Raw genomic sequence first — 27,586 nt, 5'->3', positions numbered from 1 at the left:
TTTTGCCTTTCTTCCCCTTCTCCCTATTATTTTTTCTCGTCTCTTCCTTTTTTTTTTATTATTTATGCGTATACTATCGTTGTTCGAACGTCAATCGATTCTTAAACAACGCGATTGAAAATTAATTGAAAAAAAAGTATCATTCGATTCTTTATTTTCAAATAGCCGGAATTCTTTATCGTTTGTAACATTTGTGCATCTTTCATAATTTTGATTAAAATGTTCTCCCTTTCTTCGTGCTTTGCCTATCAAAATTTTCTACGATAAATTCAAGTTTCGTTATATCAATATGTAGGAAGTACATGTTTGATCGGTTAATTTATTGTAAATAGGTGGCATGTAAGCTTGTAAAACGATGTATCAACGTCGATCCGTTGCAAGAATCCACGGCGATAACTCAACTTAACCTTAACGGCCGCTCTCGTGAAGTGGCATCGTTCTTCTTGTCTCTTCGACGTTCGTTTACGACCTCATCGCCATTTTATTCGTGGGAAAACACTCGGGACCGATAAAAAAAAGTTGCAATAAATCGATGATCACTAATTTTCTTAGGCGATATATTGCCCGCTCGATGCCGAATAAAAGAAATTTCTACGACCACGGTGTTCCATTATGAATCCTCGTTTTTTATCCTATTCGCGCAAGTTATAGTTTTCCTAACGACATTTTTCATCGCCTCTTATAATTCTTTGTTTTATTCCAACTTTAGATTATTCTTTGCATTTTATTATCATTTATCACTGATTAAAAAATTAAATGACAAAATTACATTTTTTTTTCAAAATTTATCCAACTTCAAAATTTATAAAGATTTATATTCATACGGGGAAATTTTAATGTTCAACAAATAATATTTTATTTCTATTATCTAAATTTTAATTTTAAAGTCGTCACCGATATTGCATCGTCACCAACTAAGAGAATATCCCGTGCACACCAGGATATTTAACCTGTAAACAATGTTCAAATCCGATGTATCGAGCTATGTGTGGATATCGCGATAGGAAGTGATATCACGTCGACGTCAAACAATCAGCTGGTCCCGTGTGTACGAGGTCGAAGGATCGGATATCTCCAGCCGTTCGGTGTCTCCGAATCTTTATCCTGTGGATCATTCTCGATCCTGTGGTTTTAGTATGCTATAAAAGTTCCAGCCCTGTGACATGCTTTATATCAGCGTCGCAATCGTATTTCAAACACAAGGATAGGGCTGCCATTCCCATTCCCTGTCCGACGATACCTACTTCTTAGTTTCTATTCGTTTTTTCTTACCATTTGCGCGGATACACATAGGGCACAATCACTTGTAAAATATATTAATGTTGCAATATAAAGTTGGTCTCATAAAAATGATAACGATATACGACGATCTTTTGACACGAGACGTTATTTTTACTTATCGAAAATATGTGATACTTGTTTAATTACATCATTATACGAAATGTCGTTATACGAAATGATAGATAAAATTAATGGTTTTTGAACTAGACACGAGAGAATGGATATATAACGAAACGTTTAATAAATGATATGGTTATGAATTTTTAAGTTGTACAGCAGAGTGTACTCTCTCTTACAGCGTAATAGAGATTCAATAAAGAGAAAAGCGGTCTTTGGGATATTCATGAAAAATTCATGAATACTTCCTTTATTCTGACAAAGATGAGTACGTACCTCTATGTATCCATATTTGGGATCCTAGGAATCTTGTCTCTATTTTAGTTGAATAGAACAATCAAACACTGCATCCAATCTTGACACACTTTTCTTAACAAGAACTTTTTAAAGCGTGAAGTTTGACTTGAAAGAGGTTATTAACGTACAGAAGACACTTTAAGAAAAACTTCTTTGATTGAATTATCATGATGAATAATCACATTATGTTGTTTACCCGATTTTAAAACCGTAACTCGTTATTTTATGCAATTTTATCGCGATTATACGTCAATTTAAAAAGTAATTTATTGTCGAACGAAATTTGACACAAATATGGCGTCTTTTTCTGTACATTTGGCGCGATTTATGTACAAGATGTATGCGCGATTCGATGCGCAAGAGGTATGCGCAATTTGATGCGCGAGACATATTACGCATCTTTTTACCAGCCAGTTCTGTATTTTTTTTTTCCGATACAGTACATGTAAAATCAAATACCAATGTTCAGTTGTGATTCATAATTTCAGAAAATTTCATAATTTTCAAAAAGTGAACAATAAAGAATGATTATTCTTAAAAAAAGAGACTTATAAGAAAAGAATATTCCAATAAAATTTCTCTTAAATTATAATTACATCGTATTATCCGATTTATAATCAAGATTTATAATTAAGACCGTAGCTCGTTATTTTGTGTAGTTTTTTCAGCAACTATCGTGAATATAACTGTTTAAAATAATGTATTATCTTGATGCCTTTTTCTATGCATTTCATGCGATTTATATGCAAGATATATTCACGATTTGATGTGCAAAATGTATGTAAGATTGATGCGCAAGACGTATGCGCAATTTGATGCGCGAGACGTATTGCGCATTCCTTGATCAGCCATGTTAGAATTCTTTTCGTGCGGTTCAGTTCGGCATCTGTAGAATCGAAAGAGAATAACGACGTTTATTTGATTTATAATTTTAGAAAAGTTTTAAGAAGTGAGCAGTGAAAAAAGTGAACAATAGATATTTAAAAAAAATATATATAAAAACAAGATCGCTTTAATAAAATCTTTCTTGATCGCGTTATAATCACATCGTGTTATCTACTCGATTTATAATTAAAACGTAATCGTATCTTATTATTTTATACAATTTTATTAAGAGTTATCTCGAATATGTTTTTTGTAGTAATTTATTGCTCTGAACACTGGCTGTTGGCATTCTTTTCTATACGATTCGCGCGGTTTATGCGCAAGACGTATGCGCAATATGATGCGCGAGACGTATCGCGCATTCCTTTGTCAGCCATGTTGGAATTTTACGTTCTTTTCGTCCAGTTCGGTTCGGTACATTTAGAATCAAATAACGACATTTGTTTGTGATTCATAATTTCAGAGAAATTCATAACTTTCAAGAAGTGAGCAGTGAAAAGTGATAAACGTCAAGACCTAAACTTGAAGCTCGTTTATAGACTCCAATAAGAGTTCCCGCGTTAAGATAATAACGTGAATCACGTTAGCTGCGTAGTTAACAGAGTCGTATTTTCGATCGCAAATTTCGAGAACGAATGTGTATATTTTATCTTTATTTTGGAAATGCTGACGATTTTAAACGGTACACTAATTTAGTACACAATGATGTCATTAATGGTAATAATCCAATATTCATGTTGATATTAATTTTCTGCTTTATTTTCAGGATATAGGTTAAATACACTTAATATCATTACATGCACGAACTACTGGCACAGCATGTTTGCAAAGGAGAATCTTCATCGTGTAAATATTTATCGAATCGTGATGATTTGACATCTCATCGGATGCGGTAAGTTTGTAATTTCTGTGAATGCATGAATATTTATTGAAAACATTTAATTAATGACATGATTGAGTAATTCGATTGATTTCAATATTTTCGTTAACGAAAATAGCTTATTATTCATATTTTCGTATATTATTATACACGGTTAATCCTATAATACGGGATTTAGTTTTGAGGAAAATGTTTGTATTTTTAAAATTTTTGTTTCAATTTTATTCAATACTGTAAAATGAAAACATTACAGTATTATTACGTCAGTATTATTAAAATTTATATTGACTGTAAAATTTATATTGTTATATTGACCATAAGAGCATTGTTACAATTTATGAACTATGTTTTATTAAAACGATATTATGTAAATACCGTATTATATTAGGATTACCTCTATTATATGGTACATTAAAATTTCAATTCATTGAGCTTTTTCGGAAGTTTCCATTGTGATTTATAAAATTTAACATAAATTTAGTCGTGGAGATATCGAATTTTTGTAAAATTATCGATCCAATTCATTTCTTTGATCGTTCGTAATTTCGTGATCGACGAAGGTGACAGTAAATCTTAAACCGACGATCATACGTATACATCGGCATAAAGGCAAAGGAAAGGAAGTTTCCTTTTTCCAGGTTCGTGGAAAACAGTTGTAAGAACGTAGTCGCACGTGCTAGAAATGTCGACTTTCTCAGCTGTTCGTTGTGCCGGGATAAAGAGAAACTATTAACCCGCCCGTGGCGTCGCGACGACCTGGATTAATTCAGAAATTTAATTAACAAAACCGTAAGCGTTCTTTTCCTCAGTCCCGCACCCCATTCTTCCTATTGTCATTTTGCTTTCACGATTTTTACACTTTCATTCGACGGAATTAAAAATAAGATATTCTCGTCCGGTTTTTATCATAATTAAACATATCTTGTATTTCGTTCGAACGCCACGAAAACGCGTTCCGTCGCCGTGAACATCGCCCAATACGAAAAATCCTTTTCGATACGATATAAAATCAGCCTCGCCATAAATTTGGTCAACCGAACACAGGTGATCGCTAACTTATTTTACGATTGCCATAATAAAAGTGTCGACGAGACGTCTGGACACGGTAGGCGTCTCGTCTTGTTTTTCTTTTTTATTTATCTTCTATCGTTCGTATCGATGCTTGGGGGAAAAAATCATGTTTGCGCTACGGGCGGCACAATAGAAACAGAATATTTAGATTAAAACGAAAACTCGTTACGTAACTATACAAACGGGCTCGTGCGGTAAATCACTCGGTCCACTCGGTTCTCTTTATCCTGCTGCCATCCTTCATGCTTGCTCGCTGGAAAATCGAACCGAATAAAAAACTCGACGCCCTCCTTGATTCTCCCGATCTCTCAGTGGAAGCGTTGATTTATCGCGGCAATCTTCGGAAAGCAAACACGAGGATCGTGAGCAATGCTCGCAAATGAGTAAAACGTTTCGCGGCCGCGAGATCTGTAACGAAGAATAATTGAAATGGCGTGAGAGCCTAGGGTATGGACCGTAGCAGGTATACGCGAGTCGTCTCTCCTCGATGCTCCTATACACGCAACGCCGGGGAATCTCTCGACGTATATATCTGGCGGGGTTACGCTCTTCCTAACGATTTTTCGATATCGATAAGCGATGCGTTTTTATCCGTACCGCGATGGAAACATTCGAACGTTGCAGACAATCTGCCGGATAACGCTTAACTGTCCCCCACGTAGCTAGAATAATCGGCCGATTTTTATGTCCTGTTCATCGTGGCGCCGCGTTCCAAGCACGGAATTTATGAAAACGTTTACGAAGTAGTAGGGTTGGTTGAGAGGAAAAAGGGGCAAAGGATATTCACGACGAGAATGCGACGTTATGTTCTAATCCTTCCAAATGGGAGGATCTCGCGACTGACAGAGGTTGCTTTATTTCGCGTACGAATTGTTTCGTGATGTTTCTCTACTTTTCGATTGCCTTCGTGTTTTATTTTTCGTCACGATTTTCCTCGATATATTTTTTTATTATTAATTGCATGCTTTTCCTGAGACATTGCTGTAAACTTATTCGCTTTTACCCTTTAGGGATAATTTCTTTTCATACAATTCAAGACAACCGATTGAAATTCAGCTGTGAACCAATTCACAGTGAATCAATCGCGGACTTCACGGCTCTCCTCGCTCAAGGGTGAACGGTCGGTTATTCACAGCGATTCACAGCCAAGCGCGTAACACGTTCGCGCGTTGATCCCCCTTTGATGCGCTTGAATCGATCAACGTTGCGTACGTGAACCGCGTGCAGGTAAAACGCGGCGTGTAACGTTGGACGAAAATTCCACAACGGAACGCGAATAATCGTGCGCAAAGGAACACGAATAATTTTATATCCGGCCAGTTTCGTGTCGGGCTATGGTGGATATCGACGGTAAAACCGTAATATACAGCCGGATGATATTTTATTTCATCGAAAATTACGTTGAACGTAATTCTCAGCGTGTCGGACGTTAATAATTATAAAAAAAATCTCTCTCTCTCTTTCTCTCTCTTTCTCTGGCGAAGAGAAATGTGGTGTGGCGAGCTCGGTGTCAGCTTCATTACGGCGGAGTGCTCGTCGGAAGGATTTAAATCCGGGGTCGCCTTAAATCGGGAAGGATTCTGGACAAATCAGATCGTCGTTCACGTCGTTGTCGTCTTCGTCGTCCGTCGTCCTAGTAGTCCTCGTCATCCGTCTCGTTCCTTCCCTTCCGTTTACGCGTCGACGAAGAGGAGGCTTGACATTAATAGTCTCGCGGCGGATAAGCCGTTTTTGAAATGACGTTCGAAGGGAATAATACATGGAGGGTCACTTCTCGGCCTCGTCTCTCCACCCCAACGGAACGGACGTCCCTTTTCAAATAACGCATTCGAAGTCCTTTGCTTTTCGGCGAAGTGGAGGACCCTTCACAGGGACTTCCACCCTTACGCCGACCGTCTCACACTCCGCTGTATATCTATTGGCTTGCGCGCGTGTAGATGTGGCTGGCCGTGACGTACAGGGTGTTCTGGAAATAAGAAATAGTTGGATTGATATCGTTTATGGCTTTTTCCAAAATAGAAGAAACTGATCCACTAAAATTTATCGTATCAATATTCAAACGTGATATAATTTTTTTACATTATTTCGTTTCGAATATTCCGAGCATCGCCTATTTCTTTTTTAATTTATTTCCGCAATGTACGATTAAATTTCCCTAATGATTGAATATCGATCACTCGATTCCGACCCCTTACAATTAGCGTAAAATGATTGAATGTTTAAATTAATTTTTTTTTTTTTTATTATCCATTAAGCTTTGACGCAGTAACGAAATTAGTTAATTATCGAGAGCAATCACGTGTGCGTGCGGAGAATATTCGCAAGAATAATTGAAATAGAATTTCGTTCGAACAATGAAAGCGTCGGTTCATTTCGCAACTATTTTAAAAATTTCAGCCAACATTATAATAGAGTTAATAAAGAGGCACGACATTAAATCCATCTTTGACGCTTTTAAAAAGCTTTGGTCGAACGCCTGCGAAAAAAACACGCCTGTCGATCAATATTTTAATTATAATTTCGGCTTCAAAGGATATATTAATTGAATTTTATCAGTGGAATTACTTCGTGTGTAAATAATTTCTTACAGACGCGTACGTTCTCTCGTAATAACAGCGATTAATTTGCCCCTTTTAGCTGGAAATCGCGTTGTTGGAACACCTTGTACATAAATATTGAGGCACACGCGTGTCTCTCTTTTTCGATCGTCACACTCGCCCAGACAACCCTTCTCTTGCACCACTTCCCTGTCACTCTCGTTCTCGTTTCCCCACTTCTAAACTCTGTCTTCGTTAATTGCCTCAATTAAATCTTTGTTACGAGCGATTTGAGCTCGGCGATTTTTGGAAGGAGGGGATCGATGCGGTGCAACGGTATGCGCATTCTCTTTCGAGGAACGAGATCGCGATTTCAATCATTTGACACCATTCAGATCATCTTACAAAGTTGTTTTTCTCATGATAAGAACTTGTTGCGATAGAAGTTTATAAAAGAAATTAAATAGAATTTATTCCAATTATAAATTTCACTCATTCGAGTAAGAAAACGAATATCGAGATAACGAATGAATCTATCCGTTAAATTGACTGTCTATCGAATTTATATAAATGAAATACCGTGGGAAAAATAATTGATTAATTACCAACCAGGATAATATCGTTCGTATTTCATATTTCTCAATACTTGGGGAGGAGGAGGGATTTTAATTGGAAAGTAAGTTCATCGAATCGAGATACTTCGACAAAGGAATTCCTCGCAATATATCATCGAATGAAACGAAACGAAACGAAACGAAACGAAACGAAGTCGTAGAATTTCCGTCTATCGCGTTACGAGGTAACAAAATAAATTCTGGGCCCCCCGTGAAAGTTCCGCGCGGAAACAGATTTAAACAAAAGCCCAGACGAGTTTCGCTCATTTCCATGAAACGAAATTTATGCCGTGGCAGGAAATGGCGTTCGTTTCCACGTCGATCTATCTTTCGCAGCGGCGGGGCGAGGCGTGGCACGATGCCCGACCGAGGTCGGCCGACTTTCATCGCTTTTCGATCAATCAATACCCGCCCGTTTACAAATAATGATGTTTAGCCCCTTCCCCCTCCCCGTGTAACAAAGCGGGGGTACGGAGAGAGGGGGAGGAGCAGGAGGAAGAGAAGGGAGAGGAGGAGGCATTGGATTACACTCGCGGCACAGTGTCGCGAGGACGCGTAATGACACCGGAGCAAATTATTTCGCAATGCGGTAAACGCATTGTTTTCTGCGCCGTGGTATTTTCAAATCGAATTTCCCTTTGTTGGACGGGCCGGCAGGCGTTACGATAACGCGATTACGATTCGCACACAAGCTAACGCCCACGGCAACCCACGTTGTCCCAACCACTTGTTTTTTCGATGCGTCTCGCGTTACGGTGATGCGGGTAAATGATAATTTCCAGCCGCATATCCCTTAATTGAATTTATGTAAACGTATCAATTGTATCGTTATTTAAAATTAACGCGCGTATCGTATCGCGTGGCTTTGAACGCTTCGAATTTCCAATTTCGACGGGAGTAGCAACAACCGTGTTCCTCGGCGGATACGCGAAATTCTCGTAAACATCGCTGCCCCCTCCGAGTTTTCGTTTGAATTTTAATCTGGACGAATAACTCGTAATATTTCCCCGCCAGTGTTAGACCGATAGGCAGATATTCGATACGAGAGAGGAGCTCCTCCTATTAATATTATTGCATTTAGATCCCTGCGAAACAACAATTATCGACGAATCGAATGTACATATAAAATTCGATGTTCACGCGTTTGCTTTGAAAGTATATATATATATATATATATATGGATGCACGCGAGGATAGTTCGTACTAATGTAAATCAGAGTAGAGTTTATCCAACGAATCACGTCATTGTGTTGATAGACAGCGCTTCGGGGATTTCTCGATGAGAAATCGAAAACGATGGACCGTGTTTAACCGCATCCTTGATGGATGAATGTTCATAATAAATAATAATTAACGGTATTGTGGAAAATTGGAGATAAATTCGCTTGATATTCACCTATTCTGTTACTTCCGACCCGATTAGTTAGAATCGAGAGTGTAAAGGATGTCGTAAAGAGTGGAACAGTTTTTCGTAGATTTCGTACATCGAATCGAACCTCGCGTTTCAATTACGTTATAGAATTGAGTTACTCGTAAACTTTAAGAATCGTAGGATGTAATCTACAGATGTAAGACTTTTAACGCGTTTCGTTCGAATCATATAACGAAACATATAACGAAACGCGAAATCACGTCGATCACGTTCCGGATGGAAAAACTTAATTGCAAAACGATTCGATTCGACTCGAAGTTGGGCCGGTTCAAATTATCCACTCCCCTTTGACGGCGATGGCCAATCTACGACGACAATTCCGCCCGATCGATTCCTTGCGTCTTTGCAAATTAACCGGACTGCGGTACGTCGCAGGGAGGCATGCTAATTTTTTGCCCGGCAAAACGGCCGGATTCCGGTCACGTATCGCGGTTGCGCACCGCTAACGAATTGAAAACTGGTAATTAAAGTTACCGTGACTTCTGATCGCGCGATTTCGGCCGTGCTACGGCTCGCGGCCGACTGCACATTTGTTACTGACAGTTCTTGCGACCGGATCATCGGGAATTACAGCGTTGGTTCCGGGCTACGTGAACGCCCCTCCCGTTCGAGAACTCGCCTCAACTTTGTCGAACACGCAAGAATAAAAGGAGGTTTCGACCGTTCGAACTCGATTATAAACGAGATCCTTCGTGGAAGTAACGAGGTTTCTTCGAGATCTTGAAGTCGACGATCGAGAATAATCGGATAGTTTCCCTTCTCCGACAGCTTCGTCATAACGGAGCGGGGAAGATTTGACGCGAAGAGAACAGGTATCGTTTATTTAACTTGGCGAAAGCGAGTAAGTAGTTGGCGCGTACTCTCCGCCTTGGAAAACTTTCGAGTTTGTGCCTCGAGAGCTGTCGTTACGACTTTGATCGCACTTGGCCCGATGTTCACGATGGAAAAGACCTTGAATAGCAATACCCGGCCCATCTCGAAAAACTTATAATTACCCGCAGACACACCGCCGATCTCTCTCGCGCTTCCTCACCCGCGATTACCCGTAAGAGTTCGTTAAGCGCTACTTTCGCTTCCCTCTCTTCTCGAGCACGTTTCCGATTGATAAATTTGCGCGAAGCCATGGCAATTCGAGTACGAGTTTCGCGCGAAACGCTAATTGCACGTAGAATTTTTAGACGCGGGGCTCGTAAATGTTTTCCGTTTATCAGGATGGACGCTGGAATGTTCGCGGCCGTTCCACCCGTTTATTGCTTAATTACGAGGCGAAGTGGAATTCAATCCTACGTATAATTTCTTTCTTCCTCGTCTTTTCAGCGAACAGAAGATTCTCTCCGTTTTATTCCCTCCTTCCCCCGTTAAAATATTTCCAATCTTCTTTACGCGATTACACTTTGTAACGTGGGTAATGTAAACGGTCCTGTTAACTGCGTATTAAAGTGACTCGTGTACGACACTCACATAAACATACCCCCGAGAGAAGCGAATATCGTTTCCGTGACACTGCAACTTATTCCATCCTTGTATTATTCTTGTCTTTCCGGATTGCAACTCTTAACGGACCTCTTTCGAAATATCATATATATATATATATAACCTCCCTAGAAAAAAGAAGGAGAATGGAAAATTCCTGCGAGTAACGCGCGATTGAACGTGGATTCATCAGTAATGAAGGGAGAAAGAAAGAAAGAAAGAAAAAAGAAGTCGATGAGAAACGAAGATCCTAAGATTAATTGCCAGTGACGAGGGGAAATTTTTTAATCGATATCACCAATTATTACTCGATATTACTCGCATCCGGGGGCGTAGCTACCTCTGATTACCGCCGCGGTTTCCACACTCCGCGTTCGTTAAATTACTCCAAGTTGCGTAATCGAGATCCTTAAGGACTGTGGCTCGTGCGCGAAAAGAGAACGAAATCGAAAGACGAGCGCGAGACGAAGAAAAAGAGGAGTCTTTCATCGCGAGACGGAGGGAAGAAAGGAGAAGGGCCAAGGAACCGCTTTTGTGCCCGCGTCGCGTCGTTGAAGGGTCACGCGTTCACCGCCAGGGATTTCGACCCCTTCGTCGTCTAATTGTTACTTAGTTTTAATTGCCGTCGGCGGTGTTTTGCATAAGTGGCTCCGCTGGCCCGTTTGTTTTTTGCGCTTGAACGAAGGAAGGGAAGAGGAAGCGGGGATCTTCGCGGCCGCCTCGCGTGGACGTGGATTAAATTGAATTAATTTCGGTCTCTCGTAGCGTGCGCGCGCGAACCACGTAGGCCTCGGGGCCAAATAATTAATTACCGCCTTGCACGACGGTTGATAAGTAAATCTTTCCGAGCCAAGGATTTGCGTGCGATCGGGCGACGATTAAGGGGTTTATCGCTCAGCCTCTGGATCGATGAACACGGGAACGATACGCGTTGCGTATTTTCGTCAGTGGATCGGTTCTTTTTCTGTGGAATATTTATGGAACAGGCGATCGATGAAATGAAGGTTGAAAAGAATCGTTTTGTCTTGAATCGAACGAAGAAAATAATTAATTATCGCCTTGCAGGATCTTTCCGAACGATTTACATATAATTGGGTGACGATTAAGGCTCAGAACTCAGGCTCTAGATCGATGAACGATACGTATTTTCGTGGATTTTTTGTTTAGTCGCGTGAACTTTGAAATGAAGGTTGAAAAGAATCGTTTTGTGTTGAATCGAACGAAGAAAATAATTAATTATCGCCTTGCAGAATCTTTCCGAATGATTTACATATGATCGGGATTAAGGCTCAGAACTCAGACTCTAGATCGATGAACGATACGTATTTTCGTGGATTTTTTGTTTAGTCGCGTGAACTTTGAAATGAAGGTTGAAAAGAATCGTTTTGCGTTGAATCGAACGAAGAAAATGATTAATTATCGCCTTGCAGGACGGTTGATAAGTAAATCTTTCCGAGCGATTTACGATTAAGGATTCAGGCTCTGGATCGATGAACACGGGAACGATACGTAGCGTATTTTCGTGGGTGGATCGGTTTTTTTTTGATGGAATATTTATGGAACAGGCGATCGATGAAATGAAGGTTGAAAAGAATCGTTTTGAATCGAACGAAGAAAATATTCGGTCAGAAAATATACGGATCGTGTAGATATTATCGTATTCCGCGCGTCACCCTCCAAGGAAGATACAAAATGACAGACGATTCGCGGGATAAATTTTTCATTCATTCGGCCAGGGATATTACCCTCTTCCGTTTTTCGAAAGCATAAATATTCCCGTCTGCTACTGTGAATTTGTACTTGCTCGCGGTGCTATCTGCTAATCGATAGATTTGAAAGTCATGGAGCGGCGACCATTTGAATTTCAGATTCGAGATCGGGAGCAATATGACAACCTTAGTGGTAGTTTAGTCTCAAACGTTCCCTTAAGCTGTTGGACGATGGCGGAAGGTGGCGAAAGGGGTAGAGGGGGAGACGGTGGAGAGAAACGAAGAAGATGGGGTATACCGCGCGATTGTCGCAAGATTAATACAGTTTTTTCTCTTCACGGCAGAGGAAAAAGGGGGGCGAAGACGAAAGCTCGTACATCATACACCGCTTCTGTTCTAATGACTGTGAAAAGTTGGCCGTGTGGAAGAGAAGCTCGGTTAGGGTCGTCAAAAACGGACGACGACGTTAGCAGCGAGAGTATCGTTGGAATCGAGAAACGGGTCGGTTCGATTAAGAGAGGAGTAGGTGGAAGAAGGAGGGAAGAGGCGGTGGCACGCGGTTGAACGAGGATAGGGGGAGATTGAGCGCACAAAAGGAGGATTTTGCATGTCTGATTACTTACGGTAAAGGGTCTTTGTGACTTGGAAGTTCCTTCGCTGAAAAACCATTGACGTTCCAGAATGGTTTTATCAGTCGATCGGTGAATCCTATTTCTTCCCCCTTTTTTCTTCTCTTTTCCTTCTTTTTTTTTTTTCAATCCTTCGTCAAAAACGCGAGAAAGGGAAGAAAGGAAATATTACTCTCGAAGTACGATCGCAGTTTCGTGCATTATCGATTATTCCCTTTCCTAGTAGTAAACATGAACCGTGATAACGCACGATTTTCTTATCCCGCAAACGTTAAAACGGTCCGCAACGTTTTCGAATGAAAATCAGGAAAGAAAAAAGAAACGTAGTTAACGGTGAACGCAATGAAACGATCACGAGATTATTCGAGGCGCATAGAACGCTCGCTTTTTTGCTCGGCTGGAGGGCAGGAACGAAGGGGGGTAAATGGTGGAGGGGAGGAGGAGAAAAAGGCGTCAGCCGTGAGAGGGCGCATCGGTGGAACCCATGAAATAATAATGGTACATATAAAGTGTAATTTAGCTAAACGTATGCAACGTTGTATCGAAGCTCGGGTTGGAATACTCAGGGCTGTGCCTAGTCTCTGCCTCTTTCTGGTGGCCGCGTTAGCTCATACGCACACGCTCGAGCGAGAGTTCGTTGCACGACACCGTTCACACGGGGCGGTGATCTTCTTCGTTCATCCTGTTGGTACACGCTCGACCGCGCCACTATACGGCATCCTGTAATAATTTTAGGAAACAATAGACAGTTAGTAGGTGGTGCGAGTTCTCTAACGAGATTAGTCGGCGCGCGGTAATTGAGCGATTGCTTGTTCGTGGACGAGAATAAGTGTGGTTATCCGTCGGTGGATCGAGCATCTTGGAGCGTCCAGTTGGAGCGGGATGAGCGCGTCGTGTGTGCCTTGGCGAACAATAGACGCGCCTGTATAATACCGTCATAAATTCTATTATCTTCGATGCCGCTATTTGTCACGTACGATCGTTCGTGGTAGGCTGTGGAGCATGGACGGAAATGGCATGGACAGGTCAGGTGGGGAAATTCTACTTGTTTTTCGTTTTTCGGGGAAAAAAATCTTTCCGCAATTGCGAGGGAAACGAGATGCTCGAGATGAGATTATTCGAGCGGAGAAAAAGATGGATCGAAACGCGAAATTGGCACGCGGCAGATGATCCAATTCGGAGAATTGAACGCGTTGGCAAGACGTTGTAAATTCCTCGACTCGGTGCCCCGCGAAGAAGTGACATTTTCGGGGCCCGATGGGCCCATCCCTGAGTTATGCCACGAGATGGATAGCCTGGGGCCTGCGGTGAGTAAATTACAAGGTAAGACGGAACGCCGACTGCCCCTCTACCCCGCCGCCGCCAACTTTTCTTCTTTTCGTTCTCCGCCCGCCCCTCACCGCTCGCCCCAGTGCATCCTCCTTGCTCTCGTTCGATCCTCCACCTACCTCTGCCTCCATCGACCGAACCGACCGGCAAGGGGTTTCACGGCCCCGAACATCCCACGAGCATCCGACACTTTGGGCCCTGCTATGATACACCTTTGCCGTGGCTACCGTACTGCGAGATCCGCTCCCTTCTTCCTCGCCCGCCCTCTTCCTTCTGCATTCTATCTTCTCCTCAATTTTTTCTCTCCTCCCCTTTTCTTTTTTACCTTTATATTTCCCTTCTTTCGCCCCTCTCCACGCACGTCCCCCCTATATACGCTCTTTCGCTCTTTCAACCGTGCTCCCCAACCATCCTTCCCTTCCCTTTGCCCCATTTTTTCTCCGCTCGCGTACTTTAAATCTCCTTCAACTTTTTTCATCGCCGATTTTTTCCTCTCCTTCTCTCCCTTTTTCTTATTTCGAACAGAATCCTTCGCCCTCCTCCCTCCTCCGTTCACAATTCTATTATCGTTATCGTCGGCCACGCGAGACGCACGCTGTTTTTATCATCGGGGAAAGCCGGCAGTCCGAGATAAATCCGTTTCGGGCCATAGAGTCTGGCCACGATTATTATTTTCGTTTAACGAACTAGGAATTAAACGCACGTAACGTTTCTTTGTTTCCACGTTGATCCGCGTTGCTCCCTCCTCGGAACGAACGTTGTTCTCGCGCGGCCATTTGTTGGCTCCGTGAAAGGATCTCCTCTCCGAGTCCCCGGACTGAAAATTGTAATTCCGGATACGGGTGGATTGGAACGGCGCGCGGTAGACGCGAAGATATGCGCGAATCTGTACGTGGAAATTGCGACGATGCAAATCTCGTTTCTGGCACGTAGTTGAGCGGCGTAAAGGGCTTAGTGTGGTGGAGCGGTTGACTGGTGCGAATGCAATTAACCCTTAACTGGTAATGTGAAATTTTGATGCAGTTGCGTATAATTTGGTTAATTAAGAAACTCGTTTATTTATGAAGCGGCAGCGATGTGTGTGTGTGTGTGTGTACTACGCGCCCGTACGTGGGAAAACAGGGGCGCGACGTGGTTCAACCAACATCTATCTCCCAGAGATTTGAACTAGCGCTCCACTAACCCGTCCCGCCCCGTTTAAAGAGATCTATTTTATTTTAGGAAACCAGTTATCCCGCGCGGAATAGTCTCTCTCTCTCTCTCTCTCTCGGTTATCGTACTTTTTCATTGCGCCGTGCCCCCCGCGCACCCACTCGATCCGGCCAAATGGAAAAGTTAATGGAATCGGGCCATGTATATGTATCGGATTTCGATGAACTTTTAATAACCGTTTGGTAATGAAATTTTCAATTGGTTCATGATAAAAAGGAGGTGGATACACCTGACCGCGCTCCGGCTAGCCGTAATCGCGCGTTTTTCTCCCCAGGAATTCGCCAGTTTTCCTATTGCTATCGGCGATCGCGCGCAAATACGTACACGCGCTTCGTAGAAATCTTATTTTCTCGTGGTACGTGCGAGTGACGTGTTCGATCTCGAATAGTAAACCGTAGAAACGCATCGATTCCCCTTCCTCCCCCCCGTTCCTGGATTCGAAAGTGTTCCAACGATACAATCTCGGAATGAAACCACACACATCGGGATAATTTTCTGATCCTCGATACGATACCTCGAATTTCCCTCTCGCCCTTGTTTTATCGATCAATCGCCTGTTAAACCGCCGCCGATCGTGTCGTGTACACGGAATATGGGACGTTACACGTGTACGGTGGAAAAAATCTTGGAATAATTAATGAGCGATATCGACGACATATGCGACCACCGCTATCGAGGCAAATCTGTGGCGACACATGCGTGGAAAATCCGCTAAACCACTCGGGGGATGCGTGACATCTGTCCTCGCTTTGCGCATTCTAATGCACGCGTCGCACCATTCGACGCTTGATGTCTTCATTGCCCCGTGTTCGCACCACCAATATCGGCCGTGTTAAGAGCGTGCAGGCTCAGTTAATTTGATCATTCTTCCCGTAATCCGTCGAATTTCTGACTCATTACGATAACGAAATAACGGGATTTCTGTTGTTATTTATTGTAAGACGAGATAATATTTCGAAATATCTCGTGTAGTTATTTCACGGTTGAGAGAATCGCGTTTTGCGCGTTCGTACAGATTTTTCCCTCGATTAGGGACGCATTCGCGGCAGAAAAGATGGAAGCTCTGCCACTGGAGGATGTCGTGTCCCCCTTGTCTGCAACCTTGGTTTATACGAAGAGGAAGGAACCGCGATAAGAGCGTTCGCCGAAAGCCGTTTCCGTTCTGAGGGACAACGGCGAAATCGTTTCAGAAGGAACAAAAAGGAAGGCTAATGAGGCGCTGCCTCGGCCATTCCTCACGCTGCCGCGGGAAATTATTTGCCATTTCTGATAAGTGCTGTTCAACCAACCTTCGAGTGTACGTGGAAACCAACGCAAAACACGAAAGGAATAAAAAAAAGAAACACGAGCTCGTTCGTTCTAACCAACCTCGCCGAAGAAACGTAACGTCGCTTTTAAAATTCTATGACTCGAAGTAAAATGAAAATTAAGCGTTGGAAACTTCGTAAAAGGAAAAATAATAATAATCCATTTGGAAGTTAATCGAGTACTTATTTTCCAATTGGATTCCAATTAGATTCCAATTAGATTAATTAATAAAAGAGGCTATTCTCCGTGCGAAAATAAACGAAGAATCAGGATTTTTTTCTTCAAACATTTTTGAGACGAGAGAGTCCCGATCGAGGAACGAATGTTTATTACAAAAGCGAGCCGATCTTTCGATCCGAGCATGTTTTAGAGCGAATTTAACAAGGCGTTGCAATGTCCGAAATGCCACTTTTAACTACGCGCTGTTTAAAATAATTCGCGTCGTGGTATGCGCGTACCTGAGAGTCGAATAGAATTTATTTGTTCAAACTCGAGCGAGGTGTGCGAACGCCCACAAGTGGGCGCGAGCGTTGCGGGCTTCGCCTCGCTTTGCCGAAGGTCACAAATTCCAATAGCTCTTGTGCGGTTTGTATCGAGGCTGGAGATTGCCACGGGTTTATGAATCATTCGTACCGCTTTCGAAACGGCCACGACCATCATCGAGCTCCACCAGTTCTACCGTTACTTCGTTCCACGAGATAATTTCTTACCGACGATAATTATACCGCGAAGCCAAACCTCTATTTACGCCTTCCATTTTCAAAGCCCGATCTTCGATTCGAGAAAAACAACATTCTCATCACGTAAGAAGAAAAGTAATTGCGAAGAAAATCTTGGGGCAACGATTTATCACGCCATCGTATCCTATATCGCCCTCCAATTTTCAATCGTCTTCGATTTGATTCCAGTTATCCATCTACGATTTCCCAATAACGTGTTCCAAATAACGCGCGATATGTTCATTATAAATTCGATGTCGAATGTTTAGACAGCGTTCCTAGAAACGCGCGTACGTTCCCCGAATGATTTGCATTACACACGAAAGTTGTTTCGACCGAGACGTTTTTTTCACGCCAGCCTTTCGAGACGCGCGGCGAGGAGGAGGTGGAGAGCAGAGTCGGTTTATTCCAATTCAATATCGTCGGAATGCCCGGGTAAACTTGGTGAAGTAGGTACGGCAACAGCGTGGCTTGCGGTTGCGTTTGTACACGGTTGAAGAAGAGACAGAAGAGATACAAGGGAAAGGGAATTCAAGCAACGTCAGCGTGACAGTGCATAGGTGACGATGCGCGTTGCGTATGGATTGGCAGTGGCGTGTACACGCAATGGGAGAAGAGCGAGATCATTTTTCTAATTCAATAAGATCGATCGCGTCCGAGGAATTAGCCGGGGTCACGATTTTTCCTTGCGTTCCTCTCTTATTCATTCGACATCCGTCGTTGTCCGCTCGCTCGAATCAACCAGGAGGGAATTGTTATGTGTTATAAACTCTCTTTTTTCTTTCTTTTCCTTCTTTTTACGAATCGCGGTCCTCGTTATTTTTAAATAGACGCCTCGTTAGAAGGGAACGGAGAAGCGCCGTTTCGGAGAAAATTGTTTCGTGGAAAGGGATCGGCGAGTGGTCTCGATGAACTTGGTCACAGCTGCGATGTTGGTTAAAAAAAAAAAAAATATTTAATAACTTGATTCGCGGTGGACAGAGGCACGCTGGAAGAATTCCACCGCCACGATTCGACGGTTTCAATTACGCGACATCACTTTGTACCCTTGGGACTTTACGGTGCTCTACGCTCCTTCTGATAGACTGCCTTTTGTTCACGATGAGAAAGAAACGCGGCGTCGCGTGAAGCGGAAGGACGCAGATTGGCCAGCGTCCGGAATTTCATTGGACAAGTGACCGGAAAGTTAGCCAAGTGTAACGGAGCTTCGGCCGTTGGAGGAGCGGTGCGTAGAAAAAATTAATATTTTTCCCGGAAGCGTCTTTCATCCATTCCCAGGAGCGATGAAAATCCCGAAGCCATGCCCCGCGTTAACAAACCGCGCTTGTCGACAATTTTTAATCGAGCCAGAGAATATCTTCCTCGGCGATAAATAAAATTCTCTTCCAATCTGCTATCCACGAAAAATAGAGCAAGCATCGTTTAATTACTTTTCCATTCGGTAATTGGGCGGGGGTTGATTTATCCGTCTATTAAAAAAAATTGGAGCGGCCCCGGTAAACATAGTTGGCCGCTGATAAACGTCCGTCGCGAGAGGAGGGTTATTGCGGGCTTGCCAATAAAATAGTTGTTCCACGAGGATGAATGGCCCCGACCGCAAAGTTAACTACTGGGCCGGGTGTCCCCCGCGCGGAAACTATCAGGGAACAATTCTGCGAGCCGACTCTGCGGCGAGAAGGGCGGAGGAGGATACGTCGCGCTCGAGAAGGATCGCTATGGCTCGTTGGCTTCCAAGCGGCTAAGGAGAGGGTTTACGGAAAGAGAAAGGAATACCGGGCGAAATCGGGGGTGGGGAGGATGCATCGTGGGACGGGAGAGACGGCTCGGGAGGGTTGCTCGAGCCCTATTATCGGGAAATTAAAGGCAGTAACTCATCTTGGGACGACTTCTATTAGACTTTCCCTCGGCCAGGGCCGAGGTCGATATTACTTTCGATATGAACGAGCCACGAAATTAATATCCACGATGCACTGGCAATTATGAACGGCCTTTATACTTGCGCCTATCCACTTACCCTTCGTCCCGCTTTGTCCCGCGGCATATCTCTGCGTTCGCGGTCTTGGTCTTGCCGGATGCCCTAACGGTACTACTTATCTTCAACGCGCGACGTGTCGTTCGTTGCTTCGTTTTCGGTCGGTTGATTAATGTGAATTTTATCAACGTTTTATCCTGCGTAAAGGAATAGGTCCTTCAACCGGGATGACTTTGAATGATCGATTTTATCGAGTGATTGGAAGTGTTTTTTATTAGAAGATAGGTTACGGGACGTGGGCGATTCAAGATAGCAAGAATTTTAATACGAAGAAAAAGAAAAATATCCTTTGTCGAATGCAATTGATAAAAGGATAATTATGCTAAGACTAGGTGTAGCAGACATGCGGGGGATTGCAAAACTATCGAGAGAAATGTGTTCGGTAGTATATCGTGCGCCGTCTGGGCGACCAAGTCGTTCACGACTGGTATTATCGGCCCATTAGTACGAGCGCATAAATATACTAGGGTCGGACCCTGAACATCATCGCAACCCAGCGATAGCACATTAACGACGCCCTTCGTGGTCGCTGATGAAACATACGTTCGAAACCTTCCGAAACAATTGGACACGATGCTTCCTATTACTCTCCCGTAAATGAACATTCCAAAACGAGATTCGATAAATTCCTCCCCCTGTTCCGTGAACATTGAACAGGAGACGAGAATTAAACATCGAACGAACGAGCGACGCCACATTCGAAATGTGCAAAGGAGAGGCGCCGTTTCAACTTTTTCCTTCTTTTTTTTCTCTCTCTCCTGACGAAACTCGTAAAGCCAAGAGACGATCCGCCTCTAATTCCCTTTCCACTTTGCCACATTCCGTTTTCGGTGGCCCCGGGTTCGAGTAAACAAGGACGCAGTCGGATTACCGAAATGGGATTGGCGACGTCGGCCGGGTTACCTGCGTGGCAATGCGAGAAAGCCGTATAACGGAGCGAACAATTAGACAAAGTCGGACTAATGGGCGGGCGTCTGAAACACCGTTGGAATCGCATCACCAAAAATATATTTTAAACTTGCACGGTCCAAGGCCAATTACGCGTAATTCACTTGTACGAAGTTGTCGTTGCGTTCTCGTCATATACGTTCTCCAACCCCTCGGCAACCGCCTCTATCACTCCGCCATCCTCTTCCTCCTTCTGTTAACGGCTAATCCTCTTTCTCTCATCGTCGACCCTTTCCCATCCACCTCGTTTACCACACACACACACACACACACACTCTCTCTTTCTCTCCCTCCCCGCCCTTCCTCGCTCCTCGAATGACTCTGTCTCAGCGTTTCCGTGGAGAACGCAACGATGTTAGCTCACCTTCCTAATCGTTTTAACTCACTCACACGCGGCCACGCTCGCGCCACATCCACGCCACCCGAAAATCATTACAACGGCGCGAAACTGTTCGCTTTCGCCAGGTTTGCGTTTGCACGTTGGCGCGTTTGCACAAGCCCCCGTCGCGTCGTCTCGCGCGACGCAGCCGGGGCCTCTGTGCTGTTACGATTGTCACTGTGTACACGCACAACTATTGCATGCACTCGCGCTGCCGTGTCTCCCAACGCTTCTGCACCGTCGTTCCCGCACCCCTTCCTCCGCACGGCCCTTTTATCACGCCCAACTTCCGGAAGCTAGCGAGCACAACGACTACGAGACGGCGTAACGAGTTGCGCCGATGTCGCAACAGTGTCGAGTATCGCGTGCACGGGATAGAGATTGAAAATTATACAGTTTGCCGACACGAACGTGTCGCGCGTCTCTCTGCTCGCCTCCGTATTCCGATATTCCCTTCGAAAGAATGTTTGTTTTCTGAATCGAGGCGGAGAAACCGGTCTTCGCGATCTTTGCTCCTTCCTCACTCGCGTCACGAGCTTAAACTTTCGCGCAGTGTATTCGTCAAACTCCGCGTACATCAAACTCGCTCGCTGTAACAAATAAACGACAACTATAATGCTATCTAGTTACGATTGCTCGTCACGGCTCGCCGATCGTGATCGCCGACGAGTACTATCGATTTCCTCGGCGGGAGAGGAGAGGAGAGGAGAGGAGAGGCCGGCTTCTTCTCGCCTATGGCGCACGATTTCGAGGCGTTCGCTCGTTCCTGCGTGTGCTCTCGTAACGAGGACGTATCGGTGGCGACAATAATGGCGGGCCGGGCGTGTACATCGATTTCGTACATCCACTCGTTTCGGGGATGATTTTACCGCGCGGCGACGGTAACATATTGGTCTAATATCGTGGAGAGCGTGGCCAGGGATGCATGTTGGCGTTCACACGGCCGCATATGCCCGATCTCATCGATTCGTCATGATCAGCACCCACTTCGCACCACGCCAGCTTTCCATCCCCTGCCTTCCTCGAATATTCGCCCGCTTTTCTCCCGTGGAAAATACGCCGTTGATTAAATCTATTTTGGGTAATCGAGGATACATGACCGATAGACCTTCCACGTCCAAGGGGGGCGTCGAATCGTGACAACGAGTCGAGGAAATATATGGCGCGCCACTCCCAAGACAAATTTCCCTTATCTTTGATTCGCTCGCTCTTCGACCGAGCCTCCTGGTTATTATTATAAATATTCGCGCGGTAAATCGAGTTTTGATTATTATTTTTAATTATCTTGTTAATTAATTGGAGCACAATTGATAATTAATCGCGATATCCGGAAACTATGTATGTATATATAAGATAGCACAATTAGATTATTAGTCATCGTTTATTCGTTTCGGCGATGTTAATCTAATTCGTTATTAAAACGTAACGTTAATTATTATTGCATTAACGTTATTACACGAAACGAGACTGTCACTCCTGATTCAATTTTGCGGATGCTGGGATTGATTGATATCCTCGATATATCGGAAATTTTAGAATATCTTTAAACCGGGATATTATAGGATTTGTTGCATGATATGTTTAATCACTGTTCGCTTGAAATTGAACTCGGTTGTAAAAATTTTCCATTTCGAACATATTAACATTTATTATTTCTGATGCACGTTTTCGTTACTAAATACAGATTAAATCTAATTTAGAAGAGAGATTAAATATTTCCAATGTTTTGAAAAATTTATGTTGCGACACGTGCTCCATATCCGAACTCTTTGTATATCACGACGCAAAATTTTTAGAACCATAGGGCTGGATAAAGTTAGGCAAAGAGAAATTAGAACAATGTGCTCGTGGAATCTGGAACGCTTAGATATTTTACCTCGTAAAACCTCCCATCTTTACGTAACGTATAAACGAATATAGTATCGTTACAATATTAGATTATTCCTCGTGTTTAATGCACGCTATCTCTGAGTTCTCATTGTTTTCTTCGAAGCTGGTATTCTTCGCGATTACTTTTCCCGAAGTAGATACAAAGTTGTTGGAAATAACGGGTATCGCGATTGCGGCTCGTCCAATGAAACGATCGTCCCAGCTCGTTGAGATAAAGCTTTTAGCCAGTAAGTTTCTTCGCCTTGTTTTACTGCTTCTTTTTAGTCCTCGCGGAGGGTAACGATTAACGCCTATTGGAGGGCGATCAACGGCGCTTTTCTCTGTTCCGGTTGTTCTCGTCGAGCTTCATCGAATTTTAGATTAACGTTCACTTGTTGCGTTTTGTTTACGAAATGTTTGCTCGAGCGAAAAATAATATCGATGAATTATTCCGGGTGTCATCGCGATATGATTAATCGAGTTTCGTGAAAGAAAGCTTCGTTTATTGATTCGTAGTGATAGATTTAATCAGTCGGGGTGAAGGGAAAGTTTATTTATCGATTTGTTAATAATTTATTGATCGAATTTTGTTGGCTATTTAGAGTTTGATAAAATGGGAATATATTTATCGATTTTGTTGTCCAATATTTGGTTAATTAAAAGTTCAACAATATATATATATATAAAAGAATAAAAATGTTCTTGTTTCCATCCTGAAGTTTAGAATTGACTTATATTGTATCGTCGACAATCTGTTGTTTTACTTGTACCCAAATAGGTTTGAATTAAAAATGAGAATGGACTAGCTAGTTCTCAAATATTGCAGAGTCGTAGCTTTCAGATTCGTGATAATTTTATAGAAATATATACAATAGCATTATTTCCATAAATAATAAAACGCGCATAGATTTAATTATACGATATTTAATATAAACGAAAACAAATAATTCAGAGTTCAGAAATTACATGGATATCTTCACATTATTAGTTATTCACTTCGTTAAAATATCAATTTAACACGTTTCCAGTTCTCATAGATAACCGTTCCGTAAACGTTCCGTGAAATCTCTGTGTAATTTCTGATTCACGTCTCTTTAACGTACGCGAGTGTTATCGTCGTGTCGGACGGGTATCTAAATCGCAAAGTTACGGTCCGATCGAACAATGTGGCATGCATGAACCGACTAGTGATGCAGTTAGATCATTTCGTATTACCCTACGGACAATGATTCTCGACTGTCATCTTGATGGTTGTTTTGCATGCCTGTAGATCAACCGTTAATAGTAAATGTAACGTTCGATGCATACGTATGAATGCATACGGAAACGGGCTGGGGAATATTCTATAAATCAACGGAACGAATAATAGCTTTTAAAGTGTAAATTTGTTTTTTTTTTTTATCATCGAATATTTATTCAAGATTTATTCAGGAGTTGAACATTTGAACGTTGAGTGCACTTTGTAAATTAAGGTATAAATCGATACCTATCGATTACATCGTCAACTGTAAAACTATCGAGAATCGATAACTGTAATTTGTCCGTACTAATTTCTCGATAATTATGCGCCCGTTGTTCCGCCAGGACATTTAATACGCGTTTCTCTAACGAGTCCTCGATTATATATCTTCAAAGAGCCTGAGTTGTAACAGCGATACGGTGGTGAAGTGGATCTGTGCACGCGTGGTATGCAAATTCCATCTCTAATCGCGTTATATTAACTTGCGTAATATAGCAAAATCCTATTATTAAAATATTAAGTAGGATTACGGATTGATATACGACATTCCTTTTTTCTTCTATAACAGAATTCTCCATTACAATAATAACAACAACAACAATAGTGATAATAAACAATAAGATCAAGATCATGGAAACAAGAAAATAATATCGAGAGAAGATAAAATTTGCACGTAGTATTTTATTCCAAAGATTCTGATAAAAATGTAAGGATGACAAACGCTTCGAACGATACGAAGTTAAACTCGAAATTTATCGAATTATACTTACGTGTCTAGCAAATACCAGATACTTGTATCGTATCGAATTCTTATCCTCTCAAATTTCCAACAATTTTCCTCTTCCAAACTGTCTTGAACACGATAGATTTTAACCGATCTTACGATCTTGCTACATCCTTGTACACCGGTATAGAGAACAAAGTGCAATGGATACTCCGGCCAGGCGGAATGATGTCCTGGTCTTGGTTGACACGTGTCGTAAGCCGATCCTTGCCAGTATGCAGGATCATTATCTTGTACAGGCACGTATCACGTGTACAGTCGCGGCCGGACGTCTAGATTTGCAGGTATATATACGGTGTGGGCGCAATTACTGTTGCCAGTTTGACACGTATCGACTTTATGCTTCACTGCAAACGATCGTGCCAGATCCTGTTTACAGTGCCGTTACCTTAGCGCAACGATATGTCGTGCGATCGTAAGTGTCGCGGACAGCCAATGTTAGGCCGTCTCGAAAACAGTTTCGATTAATCGCGTGGCAAAGGTATTTCTCTAATTAAGCTAATCTTGTTGTTTCTCCGTGACGATCGGTTTTTTTTTTTTTTTTTAAAGAGTCAAGGGAGGAAAATATTGGCGAAGTAGGAATCTCAGTTCAATTCGGATTATTGTTGCAGATTGACGTAATTGGCAAAACGATTTCGATGGAAATTGGTTGAACGGTCGAAGCGAGAGCGTAGTTTTCTTCTTCGGTTCAACTGAAAGCTTGTTTGGCGTTGATATCGCAACGCCGTTATATTATACATGATTGGCCCGGCTAATGTGTTGTTGACGTTTTCATTCTGGAACCGAACTAAATGGCAACTAATAGTAACTTTCATTTAGACGGTTTGTTTAATACTGTAAGTTATATCAATAATATATAGAATCGTATTAATCGTATAGCATGCGGTAACGAAAGGTTCAGATTACACCGGTTGTAATTTGCGATCGATCGAGCGATGAAAGCACGGATGAAAGCACTCGTGCGATCGTTAGCAAGATGAAAAACAACAGCGTTATATGCATATATGTATATATCTGATCGAAGGAATCTAAATTACAATAGCCGATGCGGAGCGTCAAGTTGGACCGCTCGGTTCACCGAGATACCATATTCGCCGCCGCAAACACCGGTTAGGGTCACAACGAGGGTTTGTTTCCATCGGGGATAGGGGTAAATTGCCGCGGGTGTACCGCACCCGGTACACCGTGTTTTTTTTTACAAATTGTCCGCGAATAACCTTCAATTCTCGGCGGCGTTAAAAATTTCACCTGCACCGCGTAGCACTATCGTTTCAATTTTCCACCCGTCCTTCGATTTTTTTATTCGGTTCACCGGCAATTCCGAGTTATTGTCAAATACTCTGGCCAATTTCCATTCCACGAATTTTTTGTTTTTCTCGCGCTCCTCCCGTAAAATACAAGCGGCCACGATTGTTTAACACTTTCCCGGCAACAATTTCGCTACGATAAACTTTGGCTACGGTTCTCGAAAATAACTCTGTATCGATGGAATCCTTTCATCCATTCATCGATTCTTCTCTCTTCCCTTTTTCCCTTTTGTTGCGCGTACGTAGCTCTGCAATTACTATTTACCAGAATTCTGTCGGCCGACACACTAACGACGTGGTCTGACGCTTTTGCCTTTACACCGGGAACGGATGCGTCTACTCTCTCTATTGGCGTCATAGAAATGGTTGAGTTAGGTAGGCAGAGACAAGCAAATGGGCACGCGCACCAGGGGTGAACTCTGACTCACCCCTCGCAAACCAGAGATGTAGTCTGCAGCCGCCCCCCGATGGCTTTGCTGCCCCGAGCTACGCACGCAATTACCATCCCTGATTGGATTAGGCAGCGTCTTGATTTGAGCCCAGCGTCGACAATCTCACCCATCCGTGTCTGCCTTGTCTCCGAGAGCTACCGGAACTCGCCCTAAAAATAACTGTCGCTTCGGAAGGTATTCACTTGAACTCGAGAATGATTCATTTCAAATTTCTAGACGTTTTAAATCTCGAGGCAAATTTTTTTCGATCGAGAAATAAAAATTACGAGTAGAAAATTTCGTATCTTGAAAAGATGAAGAAACGATGAAAGAGTCGGGATCTTTTCCTTTTATTCATTTATTTATTTTCTTCTTTTATCGAATCTTCCTGCGCGCAATTTAAATCCTCTCCGCTCCAAGAGTCGCGATGGTAATTCCGTTAAATCTTGCATTTAATCACCGCGTTGGTGGATCGTCGAGTGGCTGACAAGCGTCATTCATCTACACAGAGGGGCCCTCTCCCTCTTTCATCGACGTAATCAGAAATAAACACAACTCTCTACCCTTTCTACGGTCAAAATAGAGCTTAGGCAAGGGTAGGGTAGGCCTGCGAATTATTCAAAACGTCTTCGTGAGCACCGGTATCGATTCAATTTAAATCGTCGACCTCGTTCCGCACCGTTGTTGCTTCTAATCCTCTCCGACCTTTCCTGCCCGCCTCGGGATCGCTTAATTCGCGGAATTACATTTTTCTCCAGGCACGATCGCCAGGGGTTGATTAATAAAAATGTCGACGGGCGTAACGAAGGGCGGCATGATTACAAAGGAGAGGCGAACGTTCGACCGTGGCCAGTTTCTTCTTTCTGCATTCTCTTTCGCGGAAGAATTCTTTCCTCGTAGCTGAAAAAAATTGCAGCCTCTTCCAGTGGTTTTTAAACGGACCGAGACGTTATTAATTCGCGCTCTTTAAGCTCTTCTCTAATCGTCCTCGATTAATTCTTGCAATTCCTCGCCGTATTGGATTTTGGATAAAAAAAAAATATATATATAGCTTCTATAAGCCACGTGTATTACACGTCGTTCTAGTGAAATGAGATTATTAA

The 27,586-nt window shown here is 42.8% G+C and overlaps 1 long non-coding RNA gene across 1 annotated transcript in view; it reads left to right on the top strand.

The window, feature by feature from the left end:
• The first annotated feature begins 2,801 nt into the window (after window positions 1–2,801).
• LOC133666460 (uncharacterized) overlaps window positions 2,802–27,586 on the top strand; it is a 168,015-nt gene continuing 143,230 nt past the window's right edge. The window contains exons 1-2 of the long non-coding RNA XR_009830639.1: window positions 2,802–3,262; window positions 3,347–3,472. This is a non-coding gene — a long non-coding RNA (uncharacterized LOC133666460). The remainder of the gene's footprint in view (window positions 3,263–3,346; window positions 3,473–27,586) is intronic.

Source organism: Apis cerana, linkage group LG1 (genome assembly GCF_029169275.1).
Source record: "Apis cerana isolate GH-2021 linkage group LG1, AcerK_1.0, whole genome shotgun sequence".
Classification (NCBI taxonomy): Eukaryota; Metazoa; Arthropoda; class Insecta; order Hymenoptera; family Apidae; genus Apis; species Apis cerana.
This window is presented reverse-complemented; position numbering and strand designations above follow the sequence as displayed.